The sequence below is a fragment of the Ostrea edulis genome, chromosome 8 (assembly GCF_947568905.1).
Source record: "Ostrea edulis chromosome 8, xbOstEdul1.1, whole genome shotgun sequence".
NCBI classification, from domain to species: domain Eukaryota; kingdom Metazoa; phylum Mollusca; class Bivalvia; order Ostreida; family Ostreidae; genus Ostrea; species Ostrea edulis.
In genome coordinates this window covers 26,370,679-26,388,501 of record NC_079171.1, presented here as the reverse complement: position 1 = coordinate 26,388,501, position 17,823 = coordinate 26,370,679, and the positions used below count along the sequence as shown (strand labels likewise).

The 17,823-nt window shown below is 35.9% G+C and overlaps 1 long non-coding RNA gene across 1 annotated transcript; it reads right to left on the bottom strand.

Annotated features, from left to right (window-relative positions):
• Nucleotides 1-973: 973 nt before the first annotated feature.
• Nucleotides 974-9,601, bottom strand: LOC130049505 (uncharacterized). The gene is made up of 2 exons (XR_008798035.1): nucleotides 2,800-9,601; nucleotides 974-2,670 (listed from the first exon to the last, which is right to left on the bottom strand). It is a non-coding gene; the product is annotated as an uncharacterized LOC130049505 (long non-coding RNA).
• Between the last annotated feature and the right edge of the window lie 8,222 nt (nucleotides 9,602-17,823).

Below are 17,823 nucleotides of genomic sequence, written 5' to 3'. Positions count from 1 at the left end.
TGAGGAAATATCAGATCTTGAAGTGATGAGTGTAGAAAAAGATGCAAAAACAGGATATATATTGGAGGTTACATTGGATTATCCATCCCATTTGCATGATTTTCACAATGATATGCCATTAGCACCAGAGTCTTCGTCCATCAAAGTTGAAGATTTGTCACCATACTGTCGCAACCTTTTTCAAAAGCTCAATAAACAGAAAAATACAGGGAAAATTTCAAAGAAACTTGTTCCCACGTTAAGAACGAAGGAGAAATATGTTGTTCACTACAGAAATCTGCAATTCTATCTTCAACACGGACTTGTATTAAGAAAAATACATCGTGTTCTTAGTTTCAAACAGACTCCGTGGTTGAAACCATACATTGAGTACAATACCAAAATGAGGCAGCAAGCTCAAAACGATTTCGAAGTTTCTCTTTACAAAGCATACAACAATATAGTATTTGGGTAAGTTCACACAATCGGTGGTCTGAGATGTATATGCGATATATTACTATATTTTATGAAGACCTTTTTGTTCTTTCAGAAAAACCATGGAGAACATTCGGAATATACTGAATTTCAATTTAGTGCATACGAAGAAACGTTTACAGAAGCTAGTCAGTAAACCTAGTTTCGAAACGTTTACCATATTTAATCCACATTTAGTTGGGGTGAAAAACAAAACAATAAAACTATTACTTAACAAACCCATATATACCGGCATGGCAATATTGGACATTTCTAAGTTATTCATGTACCAATTCCATTATGATTTCATCAAGAAACAATACAAGGAAAAGGCAAAATTATTGATGACTGACACCGATTCTCTGTTTTACAGGTAAATTAATTCATATTGTAATACCTTCATACACTTAAAACATAGCGCATCACTACATTTCTTTTTTCATATGTTTGCATCATAACATAGCACATCACTACATTTCTTTTTTCATATGTTTGCATCATAACATAGCATATCACTACATTTCTTTTTTCATATGTTTGCACCATAGATTTGAGGTCCAAGATCTGTATAATGAGATACATGAACATATGGATCTGTTCGATACCTCAAACTACCCAAGAGAGCACTTCTTATTTAGTGACAAAAACAAGAAGGTGGTTGGCAAAATGAAAGATGAAACAGCTGGTAAGTTTAACATATTACAAGTACAAATGTTAATAACCTATTCCAATGAAAATCTCCAAAATATTCATTATTTTCCCAGAACGTTGAATTCTTTTATCCAAAATAATGTGGGATTCTTTTATAGGAACTGTCGTGAGGGGATTTGCGGGTCTACGACCAAAAATGTATTCCTTTGTCGTCAACGATGGAAAAGAAGTTAAGAAAGCTAAAGGCGTTTCAAAAACCGTGGTTAGCAAAGAAATCATGTACAAACAATATGTCGACTGCCTTTTTAACGGTGAATATGAAAGACATAATATGCGCTCTATACGAAGTGACAACCATAACTTGTATCTAAAATCCATCCATAAGGTATCTTTCTCATCATTTGACGACAAACGATATTGGCTAGAACCATGTGGAATTGAGGGTTATTCCTATGGTCATTATAAAATAAATGAATAAGTTTTCATGTTTATATTCACATATTTATTGCAAACATTCTTGTTACAATGTATATAATGAATTAAAGGTTTTACAAATAATGATCTCTTTAATTTATTCACAAAGTGAGGTATGGTCTATATATGCTTTTGCGTGGAACTGGTTGGCGTAGAACTCTCATTACCCTATGATTGACAGAAACAGAATTTAACGCTGTACTGTTTAATACGTTCTATAATTATTCGAACCTGTTTCCCACCCTTTTCTATTTCTTGAAGTTTGCTGTCAATATCTTGAAATAAATTACAAACTAATAGAGACATTTCCGCTATTTCCTCTTTCTCTTTTTCACCATATTTTTCATTCCCACAATTCAGCGATTGGCAGAAACAGTACTGTTTAAAGCATAGTTGATTTAAATAGTTCATAATAATTAGAGTTTGCTTCTCACTCTTCTCAATTTCTTGGACTTTGCTGTCAATATCTTGAAGCAAATGATGTACTAAGCGAAACATTTCCTCAACTTCCTTTTTCTCTTTTCCCTCCATTTTTTCTTTCCCACAATTCACAACCTATCAATTTTAATTTTTTTTTTAGAATAATTAGTTTCATCAATATACGAATAAGCCATTCTCCCACGTTACAAATAAAAAAATTAGCCTCCTAGTTTCAATTTTTTTAAAAATATATGTGAATATACATTTGTTGATATAGAGCATCTTGAGTAAAAAGTTATTGCAATAAACCATTCCCCATATTACAAGAATAAATGTTCTTTTAAAATAAGATATCAAATGGCGAGAATTTCGTCCTCGTTGTCACCGTCAGAATCCTCTGCAACCATTTTTTTCTTAAAAAACACCCTCCTTTTTTTGGCAGGAGGTAGCGCTATCTGCAACGTAAATTTATCCCGTTTAGAGAAGTGAAGCTCGTCGATTACCCACAGACAATGCAAAGATTATACATCTAACTATTACTCACCAATGGTGGGGATGGTGGACCTGCAAAATTCAGGAGTGTATCCGCTGCTGCCTGTATTTCCTCCCTAATTTCAAACAGACCATGCATGGCCGTCATGGGGAAGCTAGTCTGTGTCCCCTTCTTATTGTCTACCAAAGATAATTGAAACTAAAGTAAATTATGATGACCTTTTCTTCAGAAATAAAAAGATAGAGGTATAGAATATTTATAAATATTAACATCAAGATTTAAACAAAATTATCTACACATAAACTTACTTTGCAGATGGCAGTAGACTTTCCCCATAAATAGGGACATCTGTACTGAAAACTGTCCAGATTGTTGATCTGAGGAGTTCCTACTAACAAACTGGGGGGCAGCATCCCCGGGTTTGGCAAATTTTAGTTCAAAATTTATTTTGGACGTCATTCTCCGGGTATGCAAATATCAATTGTTCAATGCGGCTGATGTGGAACTTCAAAATTAGTGGTGTATATATATACATTTTCACACTCTATAGAAAAACGTGTACAATGAATAGAGATCTTTGTCACATAAGGAAATTACTTTGTCACGAAAGAAATAATTTATTAAGGAAAATCACTCATTTTCCAATAAATCAATCAAAATAGACGCGAGTATGTACATTTTTCCATAGAAAATGGCATACAGTGAATGGTACTCTTTGTTACATGGGGGAATGATAAATACAAATGTAAAAATCAAGTCGATCAAAATAGGTGTATGTACATACTCCCATCATATGATAGCGCGGATCCTATGTAGCACAGTATTTTAGTTTTGCATGTCATGTGTGAACTGTGACATCTATCGCCAATTTATTTTTACATAATAAACAACTCTTTCACTCAATACATGTCTCAACTGAAAATATAAAGATGTTCAGAATTTTGCTAAGTGTGATCTTATTACAACTGAAAACTCAACATTATTTCACTACTTCTCTTAATTTTCGCTATGTTTTTGCTTTTAAATTTGAAACCTCCTAATTCGTTGCTTTAAAATAGTTGCATTCTATTTATTTCTGTCAGTTACAAACTGAACTCTGAAAGGGATAACAATTTTTTCACAATTGTGGTAGCATTGGAACGCTGCACGTTGTATTTCCATAAATAGTGTGACATCATAGTAACCCCATTTTCAAATATATATGTGTGACGCTCTCACAAGCGATCACTCATAAACAGATGGTCACATACATTGATATCTGTTTGTTTATGCATATTAACGAAAACATCAATTCATAAGATGCTTACAGAGCATTAAGAATTAAACAAAATTGAGTCTACAGATTTTTAACAAACCAACATTCCATCAAATAAGGAACTTTATTCCTCCCATGTATAAAATCTAAATAAATCGATGATTTGCAAATTTTGATGATGATGTATAGGATGAGGAAACTACTTTGACACACAATAAATAAATCCATGATTTGCAAATTTGATGATGTATAGGAGGAGGAAACTACTTTGCCATGCAATACCCATTAAACTTCATTTATGATTAATCTTAATTAATATCAATGTATGCAATAAACAGAAACAAATTAATGTATATGTCAATTATCCTAAACAAGAAAAAATTAAACCATATTTAAATCGTAGGGGGATAGGAGCTATATATACTGAAGTGCATTGTGTAGTTTTAATCACTTTGAATTCATTGAGAAAAAAATGACTGCTAGTTCGAGCGATGCATATGTTGTGTGCTTCTTCGACAGATGTCATGTTATTTTGGCTGAGAGATATCCTCGCCACCTTCTAAAGTGTGCGAGGAACCATTCTGAAAAGGTTAGGAATTTTGTGCAGTGCGACATGAACAGCACACACCTAATTCCACTTATTTTTTAATAGTGCTACATATCACATAATAGTTGCTTTGTAGAATTAAGATAGCTCACTACACTAAAGCTTATACTCTTTATGACTATATGTTACAAGATGGCCGATTTAAATGTTTTGTGAAATTATTTGTATCGATCGATTTCTTGTCCATCATCATAGCTCGGTGATTAAAGCATTGGGCTTGTGAACCACAGATCTCAAGTTCAAATCCCCTAGAGTCTTTTGTTCATGTGCTGAAATAATTTTCGAAAATCATGTTTTATCCAAATTCACATATTTTCTCCCATTTTGGCATATATACTTATTATATATCATCATATCTTTTATGATTAAATTAATTCGTACTGACTTGAGAAACTATTTCGAGGTGTAGTGAGCCATCTTAACATGTGTTCAATGTAAAACTTACATGCTGCTAATTTTGATGCATCAGATGTGCATTTTGACAAATAATGTCTCTTCAGTGATGTTCAAGTCTAAAACAGTGGAAATGTGCTAAACTTGTAGTCATTATATTCTTAAGTAATTCAATATTTATTATTTTTCATGAGAGAAAGTGAGTATACATTTTTATATTTACAGCTGGTTTCTCTGTGAAGCTCCCACTTACAACTACATGTATTTACAGCATGTCTATTTACTCTTTATAACCTCACTTATTTACTTACTTTTGCGGGTTGACATCATCATTTTTTTTTTTCGCTAGAAATATATAAAACTTTTGATTAAGCTTTCATTCCAATTAATAATCATTTTATGTAAATATTTAATTTCTCCTGATTTGTATGAATTTATAGTTTTGATTAAGCATTCATTCCAATTAATAATCATTTCATGTAAATATTTAATTTCTCCTGCTTTGTATAAATTTATAGTTTTGTCCAAGGTGTTACATGCTATCATTGTGTGCAAATATTTTGTTTTGCATTTTTTATTCCCCATTGCGTGGCTTTTGCTTTATACTTAGATTATTTTCTTATCTAATCACTAGTTAATCAGCAATTATTTACCTTTTAATTATTTTCATCCTACTGAAGGCTTATTGATTTTAATTAATGATTTTCCACTATGATAATTTTCATTCTAATTAACAATTTTCGTTCTAATATATAATCCTTCACATTTTAATATCCCGTGAATTTATTGATTTGTGCCTAATGAGTGCTACTTCCTATGTTAGCAATCACTAATCATACTGTAATATATTGATTTATATTATGTTACATATTTTTTATTTCTTTAATAAACAAATTAAGAAACATCTGTTTTACCTTATTCTTCAATGATGTTGTATAGAAGAAATATTACACATTTTAGCATCATTTGCAATGGAAATGTGCGATGACCGCTGTTCAACGTTTCAAAGATTTGTTGAAAGTGAATAAATGTGTCATCTTATTTGTCACTTGTTGAGTTATCTCTCTTTACCCGATAGTCATCTTTACATTTTAATTGACATATGTTTATTTAGATAATTGGTACAGTTAGTGTTGTGGAGGTCGTTGAACCTTCCGAATTATTCTAAATAATGTTATACTAATTATACCAATTATGTAACTAAGCATATATCATCTTTATAGTGGAGATTGTTGAACCTTCCAATTTATTTTACATAATTGAGGTAATTGGCATATATGTTTATTTACATACTTGGTATAATTTATATAGCTTGTTTAACCATCCAAATTATTTACATAATTGATATATACACATATTCAATGTGGGTGGAGTTTATTCTGAACGTTTCAATTTGATTGATACATGCTTATAATTGGTATGTAATTAGTCTGGTGGAGGTTGTTGAACCTTCCGTGTTAATTTAAATAATTGGTATAACTTGTAAAATGAAAGTGGGCGGAGTTTATATCTGTGCCTTCCAATTTATTTACACATATTAAATGTGAGCGGGATTTAATTTAACCGCTATATGTAATTGACATCTGCTTATTTACATAATTGGTATAATTAGTGTAGAGGAGGTTGTTGAATCTTGCAAGTTATTTTAAATAATTGGTATAACTTATATAGTAAAAGTGGCTGGAGTTTAAATGCGAGCCTTCCAATTTATTTACATAATTGGTATGGCTATATAGTGGAGGTTGTTGAGCCTTCCAAGATATTTACATAATTGGTATAACTTATATAGTAAAGTAGGAGGAGTTTAATCTGTTTTAGTACCGCCATTCTATTACTACTGTCCGTGATAAGTTTCCTCAAGCAAAGGACCCGTTGGCTCAGCAGATGAGCCACCGTTCAGCAACCCAAGACAAATATTATATGCTGACCCAACAGAAAAAAAATTCAGTCCGGATGGTCCGAGTCATTAAGAACGTGATGAGGAACAGACATCAAGAAGAGGTATATTTTTGTTTAATTTAGATACAAGAAGTGACAAGAATTTTCAATCATGAAAATACAATTCTTTGAAATTCATATTTGTATTACCATTAGGCACAGGCACTGGAAGCAGGCCCATCTGGACCAATCATTGAGAAAATAACAGATGAGGACGACCCACTGCCATTCGTATGCATTGATAAACAATTTTATATTTTAAAGACCCATCTCATGACCGTACGGTCAGTGAAAAAAATGTAGGCGGAGCCTAATCTAAACAGATGTTATTTACCTGGAGTGGCCAGGGTCTACCAAGGTGTAATTGCTATATCCCATGGCACTCAAAGAAATACAGAGACAACATGGTAGAAATCTACCTGTCCATGCTTTGTTATAGTTTTGATATACACAGGACCTGTCTCAGGGACCTCTGCAGAGTTTCTTTGGCCATAGTGTTTGAATAATGGTTGTATTCATCCTAAGGGTAGCTGACACACATTCTACACCCACCCCATCTTTCTCTCTCTCTCTGTCATTGACTCAATGAATAATTTCTGTTATAATATAGAGGTATCATAAATTGATGACAATTTATTTCAATAGGTTACAAGTTTTAGAAATTATTGTGCAAATTATTGTTTGGTTTTTGATTGTGTAATTTATAATACATATACAGGTATTTAGAGGGGGAAATTACAATTACATTGAAATTGCATTGTTCAGGGGCCTTTTTAAAAACAATTGAATTACAAGAAAATAGCAGATGTGGACAGGTCATTGCTATCACACATTGAATTCAATATGAACAACCTCCGTAACATTCATACATTTCAGTCTGCCACCACACAATGAATTCAGTATGAACAAATTACATCTCAATTATATCTTTACATTACAGACAGCGACAGCGTCCGATGAGTTCCAGGAAACAGAGCCACTACCTACCTGCCAGCATCCTTCTCCTCACGGACGACTACTCTTCCGTGACCCACTGCCATTGGTATGCATTGATAAACAATTTTATATCTTAAAAGTAATGTACACATTGAATTCAATATGAACAACCTAGGTAACACTCACACATTTCAATCTGCCACCACACAATGAATTCAGTATGAACAAGAGGTACTGTGGGCAATGCTCACTAAGAATACCCCCCGCTTACCCCAATCTCCCAAAGGGTGTTGGTAATAGGTATAAACTACCTCTTTTGTGAGTGTAAAAAAACAAATGGCATGACAAACCGAATCATATTGCTACTTCGATGTCCAGTGCGCATGACCTTTGACCTCAAAATCGATAGGGAACATCTTCATCTCATGGGTAGTCCATATATATGATATGGTGACTGTAGATGGAAAGGATAACGCTTTAGTGCCCTGAAACCATAATGCTACTTCAATGTCCAGTGCGCTTGACCTTTGACCCCAAAATCAATAGGGAACATCTTCATCCCATGGGTAGTCCATATGTTTGATATGGTGACTGTAGGTGGAAAGGATAACACTTTAGAGCCCGGAAACCATATTGCTACTTCAATATCCAGAGCGCTTGACCTTTCGACCCCAAAATCGATAGGGAACATCTTCATCCCATGGGTAGTCCATATGTTTGATATGGTGACTGTAGGTGGAAAGGATAACGCTTTAAAGCCTGGAAACCATATTGCTACTTCAATGTCCAGTGTGCTTGACCTTTGACCTCAAAATCAATAGGGAACATCTTCATCCCATGGGTAGTCCATATGTATGATATGGTGACTGTAGGTGGAAAGGATAACGCTTTAGAGTCCGGAAACCATATTGCTACTTCGATGTCCAGTGCGCTTGACCTTTGGACCCCAAAATCGATAGCGAACATCTTCATCCCATGGGAAGTCCATATAAATGATATGGTGACGGTAGGTGGAAAGGATAATGCTTTAGAGCCCGGAAACCATTGCGTCTACAGACGGTAATATATACGAGGGTTCTCCCCAAGCGATGTTTTAAGTAGGAAATCAAAACTGTATCACACATAGAAGTATTAATTCTTAATAAATGCGAAAATATTGGTTTTTGTACTGATTTTTAAAGATTTTGCCTATATTTGTATGTAAAACTTTAACCCCCACCCCCCACTTGTGGCCCCATCCTACCCCCGGGGGCCATGATTTGAACAAACTTGAATCTGCACAATGTCAGAAAGTGTTCATGTAAAAATCAGCTTTTCTGGCTCAGTGGTTCTTGAGAAGAAATTTTTTAAAGATTTTTCCTATATATTTGTATGTAAAACTTTGATCCCCTATTGTGGCCCCATCCAACACCCGGGACCCATGATTTGAACAAACTTCAATCTACATTATGTCAGGAAGCTTTCATGTAAATCTCAGCTTTTCTGGATTAGTGGTTATTGAGAAGATTTTTAAAGTTTCCCCCTATATATTTGTATGTAAAACATTGATCCCCCTTGTGGCCCCATCCTACCCCCGGGGACCATGATTTGAACAAACTTGAATCTGCAATATGTCAGGAAGCTTTCAGCTCTTCTGGCCCAGTGGTTCTTGAGAAGATTTTTAAATGACCCCACCTTATTTTTGCGATTATCTCCCCTTTGAAAGGGACATGGTCCTTCATTTGAACAAACGTGAAAGCCCTTCACCCACGGATGCTTTTGGCCAAGTTTGGTTTGAATTGGCCTAGTAGTTCTGAAGAAGATAAAATTTTGAAAAAGTTTACAAAGACGACAGACAACGAACAAATTTGGATCAGAAAAGCCCACTTGAACCTTCGGTTCAGGTGAGCTAAAATGTTACAATACAAAGAGAGACAACTCATATTTTAGAGCAGACCCATTCTAAAACACGAGTTCTTTCCTTGATCCGGAACGTAGTGCTTCTCCATCAAACACGGTCACCAAGACATTAAAATCATATGATATTTGAAAACTTTATATTTTTCAGAATGTGAAGGTTTAGTTACTCAAACCCATTGAGAGTAGGCCGATGAAGACGAGATTCGGGGACACGGAAAAAAAATTCACGGATGCACTAATCGATGGGAAGATCTCATAGATTAGTTCATTCCGTGAGAATGATATCAAAAGATGACCATCCACAAAAAAATAAAATATTCAAAATACAACAGAATATCTATGGATTTGAAAATGACGATTATATTCTTACTCACAGGGATCATGCGCCCACAACATTTCTTGATTTAAATTTCTGAGGAAAATTAGAACTGTATTTTGGGACCACATTAGTAATTATGTTCCCCAAACAAAGTTTGGGAACATATTGTTTTTACTCTGTTTCTTCTTATTATTATTATTATTATTATTATTCTTTTTCTCCGGTACTTTTTTGTCCGGTAGTGTTCTCAGAAACTACAAAAGGGATCGATATGAAACTTTCCAGGATGATAGTATAGCGTTTGTAGATGTGCATAGTGATAGTCATTTTGTTTGCACGTGCATGCACGCGCGCGCACGTGCATTGCAATTTTGGTACAAAAAATGGAAAATCAGAATATTGAAGGAAGCGATATAAAACCTAAATAGGATGATAGTATATCATTTGTACATATGAAAAATAATAGTTATTTTGTCAGCACGCGCACGCATGCGCGTGCACGCGCATTCCAAAATTTGTACACTAACTTTGGAATCAGTCTAACTTTTTTGTTGTTCATTGAAATGGCTTGAAATTCATATCATAGGTAGATATTGAGACCCTTAACTGATTTACATAGTCAAAATTACCAATTTGCACGCGCATGCACGTGCGCTTCATTTTGATTGGATAATACTAAAATGTTTGTAACTATCTTATTTATGAAGCGAATGAGATGATATTCACAGCATAAGTAGACAATATGTGTATCTATATATTGGTGTAATAAAAAAATGCCAACGTACACGCGCATGCGCGTGCAACGTTTTTTAAATGTTCAATTTTTAAAGGACGATAAGGTTTTTGTTTTTCATCAAATTCTATTGATATTAATGGTTTAGATGTGTCTTGGTACTCCTTACAAATTGCTGTGGTTAGAATTACTGCTAAGCACGTGTATGCACGTGTGCTGAATTCTGATTGGACGATTTTAAAATCGCTATAACTTTCTTATATTTGGTGGAAACGTTATGAAATTCATACTGTGGGTATATGATACAAATGCCTGTTGAACGACATCAACAAAAATTCGGAATCGTACACGCGTGCGCGTGCATGCACGTGCAACACTTTCTTTCATTTCTTGGTACTGAAATGACCATATTGAATGTACTACATGTAATTAAAGACTAAAATAAAATGATTTTTTGCTATAGATTTAAAAGGACATCACTTTTTAATTGGGGGAGGTTTGGGGAACATATGTAACGGTCCCCGTTACAATTAGAACTAGTTCAATTTATGTTTCAGAGAACTATTTTTTCCTATCATGCATAAATTTAAACAAATCACTGCTTTTATAAAAGTTTGACATCATAGAGGGTGAGATTAATTTAAATCAATTAAAATGGACGTATTCAGATCATGGAGACGTCATTCAATTGACGGAGGAGGAGGAAGAATTAGTGAGGGAGTTTTATACTCCATCACTAGTATCTCTGGAAGAAGCTGCATCTATTCCCAGGAATGAGAGTTGTTCAATCGGGCCAATGGAGGTCACCGAAGTATGTATACAATTCTCATAGACCAATATTAAAAGTAAATTCTATGATCTTCATAACACTAATTGTAACAAAATCACATCCTTTACCTGACTCTCAATACCATCGCCCTGCTTTTGTTTAACTGATGTATTGGACTTTAACTTCATACAGCAATCACAATATATAAAAGCATGATACAACGTCACAAGACAAAATATTATGGAGTGAAATTTTCAGAGCTATTTCCTCATTCCTATTTATTTTAAAAACTAAATAAATTGATCCCGATATTGTGGACCAATCCTACTCGTAATGGTCATGATCTCAACATATTTAATACATACTCATATATCAACATCAGAAAATTGCAATCTTCCTTAAACTGTATTACTATCAATGATAAAATAGTACTCGTAACAATTTCATAACAAGTGGTACTGTGAGCAATGTTCACTAAGAATACCCCCCGCTTACCCCAATATCCCAAAGGGTGTTGGTAATAGGTCAAACTTCAGTATTATGATCCAAAAGGTATCTAGGAACACAGCATCTCCATGCGATGAAAAAAGCCGTTAAAGAATTTAAATGGAAACCATATTGCTACTTTGATATCCAGTGCACGTGACCTTTGGACCCCAAAATCGATGGGGAACATATTCATCCCATGGGTAGTCCATATGTATGATATGGTGACGGTAGGTGGAAAGAATAACGCTTTAGAGCCCTGAAACCATATTGCTACTTCGATGTCCAATGCGTTTTACCTTTGACCCCAAAATCGATAGGGAACATTTTCATCCCATGGGTAGTCCATATATATGATATGGTGACGGTAGGTGGAAAGGATAATGCTTTAGAGCCCGGAAACCATTGCGTCTACAGACGGACGGACAACCCGAGTCCAGTATACCCCCCACAACTTGTTGCGGGGGGTATAAAAATGTTTAAGGAAAATATATATAACGTCTGGGGAAAAAAGCAAACCTATAGCATAATGGCTTGATAAAGGCCAATCTGAAAACACGAGTCAAGTATCTTTCCTTGATACGGAACGTAGTGTGTTTGCGTAAAAGTTGTTTAGGACTTCCGGATAGTGTATTTGCGAAGCATCATTATTAACAGTGCAAAAGGCAGTAACGATATTGCTGTATACTTTTACAGCAATTTTACCAACAAATATGTTAACGTTAATAAAAATTCACAGTGCATAGGTTTCCTTCATTCACGTGAAAATAACCAAGTTTGCATGTAAAAATAATTGCACTTTCACTTTATCCGGAAGTCTGTATTGTTAACTCGTACATAAAGGTCCAGTTTTAAAAGGTGTTATGACCCGATATTTTTTAAAAATATTTCATTAATTTATTTGAAAATAAACAAGGTTCGTCCTCTCACAATGCCATAGAAGTATTATAAATTTGATAATCATTAGTGCTAGGATTTTCTTCCAATTGTTCCCACAAGCTGTAACGGGCACACCCACGCACATTAGCGATGCTAGATACCCTTCACAACTAGTTGTACGAGGGGATAAAATGGCATTGAAAACAATAACCTTGAACTACTCCAGTATCAGAAACTTGCACTGGTCATCAATAGAAATGGAAAAGCCTACCACACAATCTGTTAAATATAAAAGAATTTTAACAACTTTACACAGAAAGGAGTATTTCATATTTTGAAGACAACAATAATTTCCAGAAATTCCTGGGCTATCAAATGATTTCGTTCACAAACATTTCTTTTCTAACTTTGGCAACCCATTGGACATCACCAGTGATGAAGAACCTCAAATTTTATCAGTGATTATTGTAAAATGTAACTTTTAAGTGACGTGCGAGGTATTTTTCTTTCACTTTATCCTGACTTGTTGTTTATGTCTGTGTTGTGTAATGGATGTTTGTGATGTAAACATTATACAGTACCAATTTTGATGCACCAGACATTTCGACAAATGTCTCGTCAGTGATCCTCAGCCGAAATTTTGGAAATCCGAAATAAAAAAAAAATGTATGAGCTATTTTACCCTTATCCTTACTTGCTGTCTTTCATCCAATCAAATGTAACATATTCGTCACGTGGTCATTTTCTGTTTGTGAACTATGTACCAGTAGTCACGTTGGTACAGAACAGCGATTTTAGTACAACAACATTTCGTATATCAAGAATTCATGGTCACAGTTTGAGGATTACCTTGCGGGAGGATTATTTTGTTTGCATGTTATTCCATTCTCAATCAACGATTAGAGTCTGTGTACCTTTGATGAATTCTTTGCTCTGATCTCATGATAACGTGGGTCGAGAAAACCGGGTACTACCTGATATAGAGATGGAGCAAAACATGGATAGTTCGGATTTGTTCAATGTCTGTTTGATTGGACATTCTTTTATTACACGTCTACAGCGCTACATGCAATAGAATGGAATATTGCGGAATTTAAACTTAAGATGTGGGGAAGTTTCGCCTATTTGTGCGCGCTCGAGGAGAGTGTCACAGCTGGGTGCTTCAAATTTCGTGAACTTACATACCTCGTAATGTTTAAAATGGCATGGCGCAATTCAATTGCACCACTTTGGCCCGTCATATACTATCGTTAGCTGCTTTTATGCACGAGGGTCTTGGAATCTCGGTGGTGATAATTGGCAATCACTGCGCAGTCAGCCGTGGGCATCATCGAGGGGTTTCAATCGCAAGGTTGTCGTCACCAATCAGCTGTTGAAGGAAGGATGCTCCAGTCAAAATGGAGTACATTACTGGCATCACAGAGGGTTTCGGTCTGACTTTAAAATGTTATGTCGTGTCGTCCTCTCAAAATGCAGATATTGTCGAAGCATTCGTTCGGCCATTCTTCATTATCACGAATTACTCAGGCCAGTAGTAAAATTCCTTTAAATAGTATCTAGTTATAATACCAGGTATCAGTTTACAGTTTTTGATTAGTTCATGTACAGTGTATATTTATAAACATAATTTGCTTGTGTACGGTTGGTATCAGAACCATGTCATTATATCTCATATTCGTCAATTCCTTTTTGGATGTGATACTTAAAATTTTAATAATGTGGAAAATATTTTGAATATTTCCTTCTGTAGAAGACGTATTTATACTGCACTTTTGATAATGAACAAGGGGTTATGTCTCAGTTCATACCTTCTTCTTGCGGAAGTTGTTTGCATTTTTTGTTAATAAACAGTGGATTATGTACTAGTTCATGTTTTACACCGTTTGTGTAGTGATTGCACAGGCCTGTCATTTACAGCCTTTTTGCATGACCACGAGGAGCAAATTTGAATTATTGTTTCATTAATGGTGACTGACCATGCGGCTCATTTGTGAGCCTATGATCATACCGGTCTTACATATGCACCTACTTGATGTGATCTATATATGTCCTTGTTTGTGGAGCTTTGTACACTTTTGATTTAATACTTTCACGTAAAGTTAAGTTGCTCATTTTATATGATTTGGGCCGTTCTTTATAATATCGGGTGCTTACTTGCCATTGTTAATAGTATATGATATAACAATTTGATGGATAGTACTACATTAATAATACAGTCCCGTGGGGATCCGGGTTAGAATAGGCCCTCAGTGTCCCCCCTTCCTTGCCGTAATAGGTGACTAAATGTTGCGGTCCTTCGGATAAGACCGCAAAAACCGAGGTCCCGAGTCACAACAGGTGTGAAACGACAAAGATCCCTCACTGCTCAATGGCCATAAGCGCCGAGCATAGGCCTAAATTTTGCAGCCATTCATTGGCAGGGGTGACGTCTCCATACGAGTGAAATATTCTCGAGAGGTACGTTAAACAATAATCAATCAATCAATCATACATCAATGCATTCAATCTGTTTTCGAGTAATATAACTATTTTTCGTAGATCATGCCTCCCAAAAGGAAGGCAGTAGGCACAAGAATGGCCTCTAAAAACAAAGGACTCCAGCAGTTTCCTCGACAGCAGTTGACCCTTACACCACCACTTCCGAGAGTCAGAGTCTCCCTCAGCAACCGCCCATCAACTACGATCAGCCGACAGCTGCCACCATTAAGCAATCAAAACATCTTGACACACCAGTGACGTCTCCATACGAGTGAAATATTCTCGAAATGTACGTTAAACAATATTCATTCATACATCAATGCATTCAATCTGTTTTCGAGTAATATAACTATTTTTCGTAGGTCATGCCTCCCAAAAGGAAGGCAATGGGCACAGATTAAAAACAAAGATTTGGAATAATGAATTTAACGACCTACATGCATTGCTCGATACAGCGTTTTTTCCTACCCACTGGTACTGGTTCAATTGGGGAAAATAGCATCAAAATCGAACTAATTGGGAATTTTCTACCAATGTGTTACATATTCCTGTTATTAGTAATACCATACGACTGTAATTTCGTGTATTAGCATGACCAGTATTATTAGCCAATCAGAGATTTTTGTTGTATGATATGCAAGATAGCGATTCGTATTAAAAACGCATATGGTGTGTTTTTCATCTGCTCAAATATGATTTTTTTTCCTCCATTTATACTTTTTTTAATGGAAAAATTCCACCACTACACTTTTGCCAGTCAAGTACTTGTACATTCAGACCACAAACCACTTGAAACCATTATCCCAGGACCACTCTGGAAGTCTCCAAAGCGTCTTCAGACAATGAAACTTCGCCTGCAGAAGTATGACATGACTGAAATATCACAAGGGCAAGGAAATGCACATTGCTGATACGCTTTCCCGTGCATACTTATCTGACACTGCAAACAGCCAACAAGATGACATAATTGATGTCAATGTTGTACAACACATTTCCGTTTCCCCAGACCGCATCAAAGAGATACAGCACAACACTGCAATGGACGATACCTTACAAGTTCTCCGCAAGACCATTGTAGAAGGATGGCCCGAGTCTGTGAAAGAAATACCCTCAGTGCTAGATCGCTACACATCGCACAGAAATTAACTCTCCTTTACTGACGGGGTAATTCTTCATGGAGACAGAATTGTAATTCCTCAGGCTCTTCGCAAGAATATGCTTAAAAATCTCCATAGCTCTCACCTTGGTATCACTGGAACCCGTCGGCGAGCGGCTGAATGTCTGTACTGGCCAAACATGAACAATGACATCAAAGATTTCATTTCGCAGTGCGAGACATGCCGTAGCATGGAGGTGGCAAATGCCAAAATGCCACTCGTTCCCCATGATATTCCAGACCGACCATGGTCTAAGGTTGGTGTAGACTTATTTACTCTGAACATCAACTACCTCATTATCGTTGACTATTTCTCTGGATACTTTGAAGTTGACGACCTGCGTGATACATTGGCTATAACCGTCGTACGGAAAATGAAGTATCATTTCGCTCGATAAGGACTCCCTGATATTGTCGTGTCAGACAACGGTCCTCAGTTCTCGTGCCTAGAGTTCCTTAACTTTGCTGAAGAGTTTGACTTCAGACATCAACCCAGCAGCCCCGCAAACCCCCAGGCTAACGGAAAAGCCGAGGCAGCCGTGAAAACTGCAACGACTCTCCTTTAAAAAGCCGCTGTCTCTGGAAAGGATATTCATTTGGCACTCCTCTACTTCAGAAATACTCCGACTCAAGGACACGATACTAGTCCCGTCCAGCGCTCTCTTGGACGTCGTACCCGTACACTCCTACATATCACAGCCAATCTCCTTAGACCAAGTGGTATAATAACCAAAACTGTTCAGCGCAATCTTCAGTATTGTTAGCCAATCAGCGATTTTTTGTTGTATGATATGCAAGATAACGATTCGTATTAAAAACGTTAGACTGGAGCACATGGTGTGTTTTTCATCTGCTCAAATATGACAGTTTCAGTCATAATTCAACACAATGTATTGGCAAGTGATTTCAACTTAAAGAAAAGGAAAATAAGAACAAAGCAAGAAGTACTCATCTCTTTACAAACTTTTTTACGGTAATATTTGCTGTTGAGAGTCAGGAATCCTCGCAAGCTCGTTTTAGGATCATCGTAGCTCTACAACATGTGCACTGCCATGATATCATCTGTACTGAACATTTTAGTTAACTCGTACAATGTTTCAGAGTAAGTATGTTACTATGTCAGCGGTCTGTTTCTCGGCAAGTTAATTGGGAATTTCAAGTCTAAAAATTGGGAAAAATCGACGGTCTTTGGCATTGGGAATGGTACCGGTTATCGGTTACAGTTATACAAGGGGGACGCTGCGACACTACAGAGGAACCTGTTAGTGACTATTTCTACAGGTGTAATCAATTTACACGATGGTCAGAAAACAAAATACCCCATTGCCCTCAATCAATGGACTGGTGCATTTCTGATCTTCTCCGACATTTATTTGCAAAGTTCCCCCATGAGGATCCAAATTCATTAAAGTATTGTCACATGACTAGGGAAATGCATTTACATGGGGACACTTTCTGTTTACATGACGAGCAATTCACAAAGC